General features: G+C 51.0%; 1 pseudogene; it reads right to left on the bottom strand.

The window, feature by feature from the left end:
• Positions 1–282: 282 nt before the first annotated feature.
• On the bottom strand, positions 283–12,377 carry LOC134760604 (keratin, type I cytoskeletal 9-like; annotated as a pseudogene).
• Positions 12,378–13,558: the final 1,181 nt, after the last annotated feature.

Below are 13,558 nucleotides of genomic sequence, written 5' to 3'. Positions count from 1 at the left end.
AGGGGGTCAGCAGGGAAGGCCATTGAGGGGTGGTCAGGGAAGGCCTCTCTGAGGAGGTGACGCATGAACAGAGACCTGAATGAGGCAAAGGAGCCCTCAGATCCCCAGGGAAGATTATTCCAGGCCAAGGGCACAGCAGAGGCAAAATCCCTAAGGAAGAGGGAGCTTGGTCTGTTCAGGGAACACCAAGCAGGTGCAGTGGTTAAGAGAGGTGAGCCAGAATGAGGGTGTGCAGGAGATGAGCCCAGGGGAGGGCAGGACAGAGCACTCGGTGTCTGCAGTCTAATGGAGGCGCTGGCTTTTATCCTGAGAGTAATGGTTCTTTGAGCAGAGGAGCACTGGGACGCCCTCCCCGCCCCTGGCTGCTCCCTGTGGAGCAGACCATGGGGCCCAGGGAGCTGGAGATCTAATAAGAGGCTCTAACAGAGTCCAGGTGAGAGACACTGGGGGCTTGTTCTGGGGAGACATCAGAGGACTTCAGGAACAGTGGCCTGCTGCAAGGGATATCCTGAGGGCAGAGCCAGCAGGTCAGGCTGATGATTCATGGTGAGGACGAGGGAAGGAGAGAATCTTGCACGGCTCCTGGTTGAGGTGTGAGCCTCGCATTTGCACTGCAGTCAGGAAGCTGGTCTGGGACGGTGGTTTATCTAATCTGCCTCCAGAAGGACAGGAATCACACCCGGGGCCCTCCTAGATCTGTATTGGAAGGCGTCCTGGCAGAATTAGGCTCTACTAACCAAGCAATGACTGTACCCCGATCTCTGCCAGCGCTGATGACCGCTGAGGGAGCGGAAAGACAAGGGCTGTGTCCACCTGGGCCCTGCCTTCACAGACAGAGCCCGCAGTTAGGGGTTGGTATGAAAGAGGTGACTTCCTTTTTTTTTTTTTTTCATTTTTTTTTTTTGAGACAGAGTCTCACTCCATCACCCGAGCTGGAATGCAGTGGCACAATCCTGGCTCTCTGCAACTTCTGCCTCTTGGGTTCAAGTGATTCTCCTGCCTCAGCCTCCTGAATAGCTGGGATTACAGGTGCCTGCCACCACATCTGGCTAATTTTTATATTTTTAGTAGAGGCAGGGTTTCACCATGTTGGCCAGGCTGGTCGCAGACTCCTGGCCTGAAGTGATCCACCCACCTCAGCCTTCCAAACTGCTAGGATTAAAGGTGTGAGCCACTGCGCCCAGCCAAGAGACAGATGATTTCTAATGAAGATCTGTGTTTTCCACATTTTCAAAAAAGCAGCAGTGAGCATGTCTCACCTCTAGCATGGGTTGAGGGGAGTGCTTATTATTTTCAATTCTGACTCATGCCAGGCTCCACTGGCTTTAGGCTGGCAAGCGGGGCCTTGCAGACTTGGGGGAGGGGTGCTCAGGTTAGTGAGTTTCTGGACCAGGTGAGCAGGGGGCTGGGGGAGAAGGGGCATTCCTAACAGCAGCTGGAAGGAGCTTCAGAGCTGCTCCGGAGACAGGATGCTGAGGCCCTGCTCACTGCAGCTCCAATCGGCTACAGGATAAACATTCATCAGGCAGAAACCACAGAGAATCGCATAGCGAGATTGGCTGCCAGGAGCTGGAAACACCAGGAATGCCCAGGCCTGGGGACTCAGGGGGAGATGAGGGAGAACGGGGGAGATCCCCTTTGCCCCAAGGAAGAGTAGCTGATGCCTGATCCCATGCCAGGGGCCTGGTATCTGAAGGGCTTTTGAAGTCAGTTGAAAAGGAACACCACCCCACCACAAAGACACACACACAGAGTATTAACAGAAGACAAAGCCTCACTGGCTCCCTTAGGCATCTCATGTCCATTCCAGGCAGGAACTACCCAGTGCCAGCATCAGTCCTCAGCAGGCTGCCCAAGCACCAGCCCAAGGCCTACCAGCAGTGCCAGTACCAGAGAGGCACGGGGGATGCACCAAGGAACCACAGTGCCAGGATGCATTTTCTGCCCTCCCCTGGCTCAGTCCTGCCAAGACCCTTCCCCCTCCAGTGGAATGTGCTGGAGTTGGAGAGGAAAGTGCTTCCTCCAAAGTCCTTACCTGGGATTAGGGCTGGAGCCTGTGGGGATGGGAAGATCCACCAGAGATATCTGTCCTTGCTTGGTAAACATACAATGAGGACCTGGCACACAGAAACCAAACAAACACCTCCCAACAGGGAGATCCGTGTCTGAGGCTTCAGAAGAAAGGGCCGGAGCATGGGGAGAAGAGAGGAGGCTTCAGGAACCCCAAGTTTCCCATTCCTGCCATGTCCATGTTACCTCATCCTTATCCTCACCTTGACTGCTAAGAAACATAGTAAGCATCTTCTTGGCTGTGCACGGTGGCTCGCGCCTGTAATCCCAGCACTTTGGGAGGCCAAGGCAGGTGGATCACCTGAGGTTGGGAGTTCAAGACCAGCCTGACCAACACGGTGAAACCCCATCTCTACTAAAACTACAAAAATTAGCTGGGCGTGGTGGTGGGCCCCTGTAATCCCAGCTACTAGGGAGGCTGAGGCGGGAAGAATTGCTTGAGCCTGGGAAGCAGAGGTTGCAGTAAGCTGAGATCGAGCCACTGCACTCCAGCCTGGGCAACAGAGCAAGACTCTGTCTCAAAAAAAAAAATAAATAAAATAAGAAAAAAAAGATAATAAGCATCTAAAAGCCCAGCAAGATGATTTAGACAAAACTCCTACACTTGTAGGATGGAGGCATAGAAATCTTCTAGCCCAGAGATTTTCAAGCCCCGCCTGCTGAGCCCTAAGCAGAGAGGTTGGAGCTGAGTGTATCCGCTGTGACCACCCACACTGACACACACTTACACACCTCACACAGTATTCACACCTACTCACACATACACACACATGCATACACACACTCATACACTCACAGGCCTTCTCACACATGCACTCACACTGGTTTTATATACTCAGCTTTCTGTGAGATTTTGCTTCAGCAAAGATTCGCCCTCTTTTAAAGCCCAAACACGTGCTTTAGCCTACCTCCAAAAGTTTGTATAGGTCAGAAAACCGAGACAGAGTGGGGCCTCAGCCTGCCTAAAGTCCCACAGCTGTTGTCCTGCTCAGCAGAAACCAGCAGGCAGGTGCCCCCGACCCAGGATGTCTGTCCCCAGGGGATGACCTGAACTCAGGGAAGAGAAAGAGGTAAACACTGTAGGCTCCTGACAAAGGCAGGAGGCAGGTCAGGGTCTGAGGAGGGACCCGGGGCTGCTGGAGCTCTAAGCAGTTTCTTGCTTTGCCCAAAGCCATGCCCAGGAAACACCATTCATTCCCTCATTCACTCGTGTGCTGTGCATGGGCTCTGAGCCAGGCCCTATGCTACATGCAGAATTCAGAGATGAAAGAGACTCAGGCCCGGCCCCCAGCAAGCTCCCGGTAGATGGGAGAGGGGAGAGTGGGGGAGGGAAAGATCTACACAAATAGCTACAAAACAGAGGCCCAGCAGTATAGTGTAGCAGGTAAGATTAAGTGACCATGTAGCAAGGCAGTGACAGGCCTGGCCTTTGCAAAGAGCCACGCCTTGGGGTGAGAGCCACTCATTAGCCAGGCCTAGGTATTCCCCTCCCTGAGCTCCAGTTTCCTCCCCTATAAAACATGGACCATTATCACACCAGCGTGGCATGTGGTTTAGAGCCCGGGCCTTGGAGCCAGGGTGGCCTGGGTTTGATTCACAGAGCCACCATTTTATTTCAAAGCCATGTCATGCAATGGCCGTTACCTTACCTGTCAGAGCCTCAGTGTCCCCACCTCTGAAATGAAGCTAATAACACCAACCTCAGAGGACTTGGGGGGGAATAAATGAAAAATCAGGTATGAAGCACAGTATCTGGCACTCCATAAAATCAATAGCTATTACCAGCAACGCGAAGGTTAAATGGCATGTGTCAGTCATCACCGCAGGGGACAACCACTCAGCAGGTGTGGGCTGGGAGGAGTTTTTGTTTTGTTTTTTGGGTTTTTTGTTTTTGTTTGTTTGTTTGTTGAGACGGGGTCTTGCTCTGTCACCCAGGGTAGAGTGCAGTGACACAATCCTAGCTCATTGCAGCCTCAAACCCCTGGGCTCAGGTGATCCTCCCACCTCAGCCTCCTCGGTAGCTAGGACTACAGACATGCGCTACCACGCCTGGGCCAATTTTTTTTTTTTTTTAGAGACGTGTTCTTGCTATGTTGCCCAGGCTGGTCTTGAACTCCTGGGCTTAAGCAATCTGCCTGCCTCGGCCTCCCAAAGTGCTGAGGTTACAGGTATGAGCCACTATACCTGGCCAGGTACAGGTTTCTAGAAAAGATTTTGTGAGAGGATAGGCACAGTGGCTCACACCTACAATCTCAGCACTTTGGGAGGTCGAGGCAGGTGGACTGCTTGAGTCCAGGAGTTCAAGATCAGCCTAGGTAACATCTCTACAAAAAACTGTCAGGGCAGGGTGGTGTGTGCCTATAGTTCCAGCTACTCGGGAGGCTGAGGTGGGAGGATTACCTGAGCCCAGGAGGTTGAGGCTGCAGTGAGCCATGATCACACCACTGCACTCCAGCCTGGGTGACAGAGTGAGACCCTGTCTCAAAAAAAAAAAAATTTTTTGTGGGAGTCACTCACTGCTCCCCGTGCGGTGGGGTGGAGGGAAGGAGAAAGTGTTCTTCCAAAAACCTGAGACTTGAAGAATGAGGAGTGGGAAGAAAAGGGCTCAGGTGGTGGGTGTTTCTGGCGCAGGGAAAGCTGTGGGAAATGGCTTGGCCGGGTGAGACAATGCAGGGAGTTCAGGGAGCAGTTCAGTGTTGGAGGCGTCACACTGGGAGAGTCGGAGGCCTGGAGGCTGGGGAAGGCAGGAGGTGCTATTTGCCCCTAGCGATAAAAAGGATTTTTGACTATCAGAATCTTTAGAGAATATTGTTGGCTGATATCTTGTGGAATGTCCCTTACTTTGCCTTGAAGGACTTTATTTATGCCTATATTTTTTACTTGAAATCTTACAAGCAAAGACCACATCATTTTTGTCTTGTTTTCCTCCATAGCTAACACACGACATGCCAATAGACTATGGTAGATTGCTTGCAAAACATTGCTTCAGTTATTGCCCTCCCTATATCCATGCCCATTGCCATGTGACTTTGCAGTTCCTCCCCTCAAGAGAAGTCTATTTCCCCTGCTCTTGAATCTGGGCTAGGTTGTGACTTGCTTGGCCAATATAATACAGCCAAAGTGACTTCTCTGAGCCTAAACCTCAAGAGGCCTTGCATGTTTCTGCTCATTATCTTGGAACACTTGCTCAAGCTAGTTGGCTGGAGGATGGGAGTCACAGACCCCATTCATCCTCATCACCCCAACCAGCATCCAGCCAACTACCAGAGGAAGAGCCACCTGGCCGACTTGCAGTGAACCACATAGGTGCATAAAGGGAAACAGAGCTTCCCAGTCTAAACTGCAAAACTGTAAGCTAAATGAATGGTTGTTATTTTTAGCCACTAAATGTGGGTTCCTTTGTTACAAGCAAAAGTTAACCAATAGAAAAGTGAACCCACACTCTTTATAACAGATTGATTATCCCTTTATTCTGTCACCAAGGATGGAATGCAATGATGCGATCATAGCTCACCGAAGCCTCCAACTCCTGGGCCCAAGCAATCCTCCCATCTCAGTCTCCTGAGTAGCTGAGACCACAGGTGCCCGTAACCATGCCTGTCTAATTTTTTTTTTTTAATTTTTTGTAAAGACAGGTCTCACTATGTTGCTCAGGCTAGTCTTGAACTCCTGGCCTCAAGTGATCCTCCTGTCTCAGCCTCCCAAAGTGCTAGGATTACAAACATGAGCTACTGTGTCCTGCCCACTCTATCCCTTCTTAATCCCAAAGAACAAATGGGTCAAAGTCTGAGTTTGATTTGCAGTAGGAGAGCTTTATTATAATCAAGATCATGCAGGGTGTGAGATCACCCCAGGCCAGAGAGAAGAAAGAGGTCTGTCTCCCCAACTCTGAAGTCATCAAAGATCAAAGCCAAGCAGGGTTGGAAGATGATGGAAAACCAGAGGCACATATGCCAAGTCAGTCCAGTCCTAGATGGGCACAGGGGCTCACCAGCTATCCCTGATGTCAGGATCCAATAAGCAGGCTTCATCGGGGGTCTGCCCGTCTGGGGATGCTCATCTGGGGCTGGGCAGGAGAAGTTTACAGAGGCTCTAGTATCACGAAAGGAAGCCTGTGGAGAGATGGAAGGGAGATGAGGGGGAGAAGGGAAGACTGTAAGCAGGAGCAGAGGGGTTGGGACTTGGGGAAAGATGGGGAAACTCAAAGCAAGGACACTAGAGCTCAAAGAGCTGGAGAATCCTGACGGGGAAGGACCCTGGGGTCTCCCAATCTACTGATCCCCATCTAATTCCTGAATCTCTGTTGCAGCAAACCTGGCAGATGCACCCCCAAGTCTGAGGATGGGGGGCTTATGAGGCAGCCCCCTCCATTCAACAGATTTGTTAGTCAATTATTTGGATACTGAGGCAAAAGACGGCCCCAGCCTCACTCTTAGATGTACATCCATGGCCCTGCAGTGCCACTGGACACACAAAACCGCATCAGATACCCTGCAGGGCAGCTCCCAGGCACCTCAAGTCTTCTCTGAGCTAAACATTCCCAGTCATATTATCCAGCCTTTTACTATAATTTCATATTACATTTATATTTTATAAAATTCAATGTGTACATGGGAAAATTTTCCCTGATCTAGAGACCAACTCACCTGTGTGAGTCTTTCTTACATTTAGATTATGTTCATCCTTTTGGCAGTTGCATCATGTAATACTTGTGCAAGCCAACTACTGACTAAAATCCCTGAGTCTCTTTTCCACCTGAACTGTTGCTGATCCTGGTCCCCCATCCTCACGAGAGTTGAAAGTACTGGCTGTGAAGCCGCACAGAGCTGAACCCCTCATTTGTGATTGTATGACTTTGAGCAAATTAGTTATTTTCTCTGAACCTCATTTTCCTTGAAATGGGGATTATAATAAAACCTACCTCATAGGGTGGGTCATGATAATGCACAATTTTCATGACTGAGACTCAGCCATGTGTAGATTTGGTCCTAGCCTCATCCTAGGCTCTGTCAAAAATAATGATCAATTCAGAACCAAGGGCCGGTCTCTGACACCTCACTAGAGATTTCCCTAACATCTAGCTCTATTCAGAATCTGTATTCCCTAGAGATTCAAAAATACTTGAAAAAAAAGAGTGATACCTTGACTCTCCACCCCACAATCTAGAGTTGTGCCTCCCTCCACTCCACAACCTAGGATTGTCCCTTACCTTTCGTCTCATTTTGGTCACCAGATTTTGCGGAAGAAGACTGGGAATGGGATGATTTTCCACTTCCTCCTCCATAGCCACCACCACTTCCACTCCCTTCTTCACCGCCTCTGTAGCTGCCTCCACTTTCACCTCCAAAACCACTTCCTCCACCATGGCTGCCTCCACTTCCTCCCCTGGACCCACTTCCTCCACCATAGCCACCCCCACTTCCTCCTTCAGAACCACTTCCTCCTCCATAGTTGCCCCCACTTCCTCCACTATGGCCACCTCCACTTCCTCCGCTATGGCCACCTCCACTTCCTCCATCATAGCCACCTCCACTTCCTCCTCCAGAACCACTTCCTCCACCATAGCTGCCTCCACTTCCTCCGCTGGACCCACTTCCTCCACCATAGTCACCTCCATTTCCTCCTCCAGAACCACTTCCTCCACCATAGCTGCCTCCACTTCCTCCCCTGGATCCTCTTCCATGACTGCCTCCACTTCCTCCTCGACCTCCTTGGCTACCCTCAAGGCCAATTTTTCCAGCTCGGAGGATTCACTAAGAAAGAAAGAAAACAAGAGAGTTAAAATGAGCGGCCCAGGCCAGGCGCGGTGGCTCACGCTTGTAATCCCAGCACTTTGGGAGGTCAAGGCAGGCAGATCACGAGGTCAGGAGATCGAGACCACGGTGAAACCCCATCTCTACTAAAAATACAAAAAATTACCCGGGATGTGGTGGTGGGCGCCTGTAGTCCCAGCTACTTGGAGAGGCTGAGGCAGGGGAATGGTGTGAACCCGGGAGGCGGGGCTTGCAGTGAGCAGAGGCTGCACCACTGCACTCCATCCAGCCTGGGCGACAGAGCGAGACTCCGTCTTAAAAAATAATAATAAAAAATTAGTGGCCCACACACACATATATGAGGATGGACCTGGACAGAGTCAGAACCCAAACATGAATCTTTCTGTTTTCCTTCCTGGGAGGCAGAGGACAGAGTCTGGCCTGGCACCATAGCTGGGAGGGGAGAGCCTCCAGCTGGGACTGTGGGGCCCTCCCCTCCCTGGAGCAGGGAGGCAGCTCCTTCTCTCAGTGTCACCATCCCCCTTCCCCAAAGCCCAAATGCACTGAGGTCCCTCCCGCCCCCAGGATGAAGAAGTCCTCAACCCATAAGACCCTGTGTATGAGAACTTCCCCCCCTGCCTCTATCCAGAGGGATAGAAGTAGTGTCAGAGGCCTGAGGACCCCCAGGGGTTCCACCGAATCCTGGAGCACCTCCAAGTCTTCCTGGCCTCCCTCAAGGAGGTTGCGGTAGGTCTCGATTTCCTGCTCCAGCTGCATCTTAATGCTGAACAGAAGGCTGTATTCCTGATTCTGGCACTCAATCTCTTGCCGGACCTCAGTGATCTGGGCCTCCAAGTTACTGATCTGCTCCTGGATCATCTGCAGCTGGCCACAGTAGCGGTTCTTCGTGTCTTCCAAGCTGTTCTCCAGGGCAGCTTTCTAAGGGTCAGGAGAAGGCTTTAAGAGGGATGTGACATTATAACTCCTCTTCTTCCCACTCCCGGGCTGCAAAGCCTTCCTGTGCCCCATCTTGGCAAAGGGTCTACAGCAGAACTACCAACCTTGCTGAGCTGAGACTGCAGCTCAATCTCCAACTCCTGGACACTGTGCCGGAGCTGGGTCACCTCCTTGGCACTGGACTGCACCTCCTGACCACTACTGGATACCTCATGCTCGATCTGGGTTATCTGCAAAACCAAAGGCTCAGTAAGCACCAGGCTGGGTCAGGAGCTTCAGTGGGCGACATTCGGCCCCATTCACCAGGAGCTTCACCTCCAGGGCCAAGGCTAATCCGAAGCCAAAGACAAGTCGTTCTGAGTTTTGGGTACCCTCCAGCCATGCAGGGTTTTCCGGTCCTCTCAACATGACATTCCCTCTCAACAAGGTTGCAGGACCCTTCACACTTTGTCTCACAACCATCTTTCTAATCTAACCTTATTCCAAACTTCCCCCACCTTTCAAACATACACACACACACACACACACACACACACACACACACCACAGACCATGCCTTCATGTATGTGCCAGACTCTGGCTAGGCACTGGAGACTCAAGGAGGAAGGGAACCACCAAGGAGCTCAGTACAGTATGGGAGACACACTGTATCCCTCTCCTATAGTCTTACAATACATAGCATTAGATTAAATTGTTCACATTCTGCTTTTGTTCACACACATCTAATAAACTGTGAGCTTCTCAAGGGCAGCAATGTTGTTTGGCTCATATCTGAGACATCAGTACCTCTGAGACATCAATACTTTACATATAACATGGCACTGAGAAGCTACTTTGTAATGATGTTTGTATGCAGTGAATGAAGATGGTTGAATGACTTCCATTGGAAGATGGATAAATGACAGCTGCACTGAGAGATGCAGAGCTAGGAGGATGAAGGAATGGGAGGATGGAGGGATGGAGATATGCATAGATGGATGGGAGGAGGATGAATGGGCAGCCCACTCTGCTCACCTGAGTCTTGTATTGATTCTCGATGTCCTTTCTGTTCTTAGCAATGAGCTACTCATACTCCTGATGCATGTCTTTGAGGGTCTTGGTGAGATCTTTGCCAGGAGCAACGTTTGTCTCCACATTGACATCTCCACTGTTCTGCCCAGTCAGCTGTCTCATCTCCTGCCAGGGAGGAAAGGGAGATGAGGTCAGGGATAAAGCCCTCTGCACCACCTTTCAGATTTCTCCCTCTGGTCCCCCCAGGGTACAAAAAGGGGACACAGTTGTGAAGCCAAAGCCCACCCACTACCACAGGTGATGCCAAGGAGAAGCTGAAAGTGTCCTCAAGAGCAAAGGAGAGGGTGTCTCCCAGGCAATGTTCCAAAGCTCCCCTGCTGTCTCTGCATTTCTGCTCCTCCCTCTCCCCAGTAAGCCATAAGCCCCAGCACCTTACCACCTTATGATCCTTCTTGAGGGCCATCAGCTCCTCCTGCAGAGTCTCATACCGCATCTCCAGGTCAGACTTCTCCATGGTCAGATTGTCCAGCACCTGCCGCAGGCCATTGATGTCAGCATCCACTCCTTGCCGCAGGTTTTGCTCCATCTCGAACCTGCAGACCAGCCAGGGGTAGAAAACAATCAAGAGGGAACCAGGCCATACCAGGACCTCCAGAGCGCTGAGGTTTGGGGGAAAGGGCTGATGACCGGAGAGGAAAAGAGGAGCAGGACTCACTTTATCCTGAAGTCATCCAGCGTCATGCGAGTGTTGTTGATGTCCAGAAGAGTTTTATTGTTGCCCGCTGTCAGGTCCACAATCTGAAAAAAAAGAACACAGCCATGAAATCATGCTGTGGACCACTGCTGGGAGGGCAAGAGGCCAGGCAAAGCCACAGGAAGTGAGGATTCCATGCAGGAGGATTCTCAAGAGGAATGAGGAACTTTCAACAGCTGGGACATGGCATAGACCCCTTCCAGCCTTCAGCGAAGATGTTTGGTGTGGCCTTCATTCATTCACTCATTCAACAAATATTTGAAGATCTACTGCAAAGAACATAGTGGGATTTAGAGATTACTGACATCCTGTTCCTCAAGGATCCCACCATTGACTACAAAGTCAAAAGTGTCCTAAAAGAGTTCAAGGAAAGGAGAGGTGGCTTATGGCAATGGGAGATCAAGAAAGACTTCAGGAAGGAGGTGGCTGGCAATTGAATTGGGCCCTGAAGGATGGCTAAGATGTAACATTAATAAATAAATGGAAGAGGTTTGGAGTAGAAGAAACAGCACATCCAGAGACATGCAGAAGTTAAAACAAGAGGAATCACTGAGAATACTGATGAGCCAGACTGTGAGCTCCACCAGAACTAAGTCTAGCACATCACTATGTCTACCCAGAGCAACCCTGAGGGTAGGCACTCACTGAACTGAGTGGCTGAATAAATGGATAGATAGATAGACATGTGGGTGGAGGGAGGGAGGGATGAATGGATGGATGAATGGATGGATAGATAGCTTCTATTCCCAGAGTTCTGGATCCTCTCCATCACTTGAATAACCAACATGTACAATCGGGTCCAAAATACCTTAAAAGATCAAGATACACTCCTAAAGAAGCCCAGGAGAAGTACAAAGGAAGAGAGAGTATTGACTTAGAGCAGACCTAAAGGAGGTTCCACATCCAGTCCCAGCTCAGCTCATGTTAACCCAGGCCTCCTCTTTGCTCTGCCCAAACTCTGAAAGTTGAGGAAGTAGAAATGAATGCTCAGAGCACAGGCCAAAGTCCTATCCTGGGAGATCCCCAGAAACCAAACACAAGTTTGTTTCTGATGAAAGCGTACATTTCCAAAAGGTGGATTCCCTGGCTGTTATCTGAGCTTAGAGTTTAGCATTTTACCTTTTTTGGAAGATAAAGAATGTAAGAGACAGAGACCGAGACAGAGATGGTTTCCTACACCTACCTGGTACTTGAGATCATCAATAGTGTCATAATAAGAGGGGTAGTTCTTCTGGGTAGCAGCAGGTCCCTTCTTGTCATACCAATCCTGGATCTTATTCTCCAGGTCATTGTTGGCCTCCTTAGAGCCTGTACCTTACCCAAGTAAGAGGCCAGCCGAGAATTGTGTTCCTGCATGGTGCTATTCTCATTAGCAGTCAGAATACCATCACCACCTCCAGCACCACCCCCAAAGCCCCAAACCCACCCCCATAGTCACCACCAAAGCCACCTCCAGAACACCACCAAAGCCACCTCCAGAACCACCACCAAAGCCACCTCCAAAACCCCCAGAACTACCACAGCCTCCTCCAGAAGCACCACCAAAACCTCTGGAACCATCCAAAGCCACCGCCTAAACTACTGGCACTAGAACCACCCCCAGATCCTCCGCCATAGCTGTAGCCAAAACTGCCGCCACCTCCCCTCCCATAGACACGAGAGCTTCCCCCACCATAGCCACTAGAAGAGCTGAATCGGCCCCCTCTTCCACCACCCCCTGAGGAGCTGCAGTGGCTGTAGGAAGACCTTATGCTGCCCCCACTGCCCACTTCACCCCCACCACCCCGGCCGCTGCGGCTCAAGTAGGACAAGGAGAACTGTCTGCAGCTCATGACACAGCTGGTAGCTCACGAGTTGAGAAGCGGTGATAGGAGTGCTACCGGCTCCTAAGTGCAGGGTACAGAGCTGTCCCTGGGGCTGCCTACTTATACTCCCAGCTGAAGGTGGCACACCTGGGTGTGCCCTTGCTCTGTGCCAGCCTCCCCCTACACACCTGAGGGAGGTCTGGGATACGAGGCAGCCGGGCTGCCCCAGGCTCAGCGTCCTTTGGTGACTGCCTGGGGGCGGCCCAGCTTCTCTCCATTGTGTGGGATATTTTGATGATATTAGGCTGTCAGGGCCACCATAAATCAGCTCTACTGCCACAGGGGTGACCTAGATCCTGGAGTCTGGTCTCCGGCTGGCCCCAACAGCAGGTCTGAGACTTAGCCTCTTCCGGATAGAAACTCCCAGGAGCAGAGTTACCTCCTCTATTGATGGTCATTGCTGTCTGCATCCCTCATCCCTCCTTGCTCCCACCTTGTGTCCACTGTGGGCTGAGCTGGAACCAGGGTACTAAGGAGTTATCACAGAGGAGGGGGAGGCACAGCTCCTGCCCTTGTAGAGCTCCAAATGGATGAAAACCAGTCCTTGCTCTCAGGATCCTCAAGGCTTTCTGCGGAGACTGAGGCTCTGCCCTTGGGAGACTCCAGTTTGATGAGGAGACAACTGGCATGGCCAAAAGATGGAGAGAGGCACCAAGACCATGCCCGCCGGCACTCAAGGACAGCGTGCAGAGTTCACCCAAAGGGCCGGAAGAAGAAAGTGGACCAAATAAACAAGGTGGTGCTGACACTAGCTGACCTCTGAGCAGGAATGCAAGTGACTCGACTGTCCTGGTCCTTTTGCAGGGCCCAGCAGGGAGTGTGGAATTGACCTTGGTTGAGTGCCTACCCCATACAGAGCTCGGGAGGGGATACAGAGATGTGTGACTTATCCCGGCTCCTGGCAGAAACTTGGATGTATATTCTGGTCACCAAGGCCAGAAGAGAATGGTGAAGAACACACTGGTCTCCGGTGTGCCTACCTGAGCTCCATCCAGCTCCATGCTCATGAGCTGTGTGACTTTGATAAGTTACTTAACTACTCTGTGCCTCAGTTTCCTCCTCTGATAAAGGTTGATATGACTAGTTCATCCGTCTCCTAGTAAAAGACTTGTGAGAAATGCTCAAAAAATGTTCGGCTGTCTCTGATC

The sequence above is a fragment of the Pongo abelii genome, chromosome 19, assembly GCF_028885655.2.
Source record: "Pongo abelii isolate AG06213 chromosome 19, NHGRI_mPonAbe1-v2.0_pri, whole genome shotgun sequence".
Taxonomy (NCBI): Eukaryota; Metazoa; Chordata; class Mammalia; order Primates; family Hominidae; genus Pongo; species Pongo abelii.
This window is presented reverse-complemented; position numbering and strand designations above follow the sequence as displayed.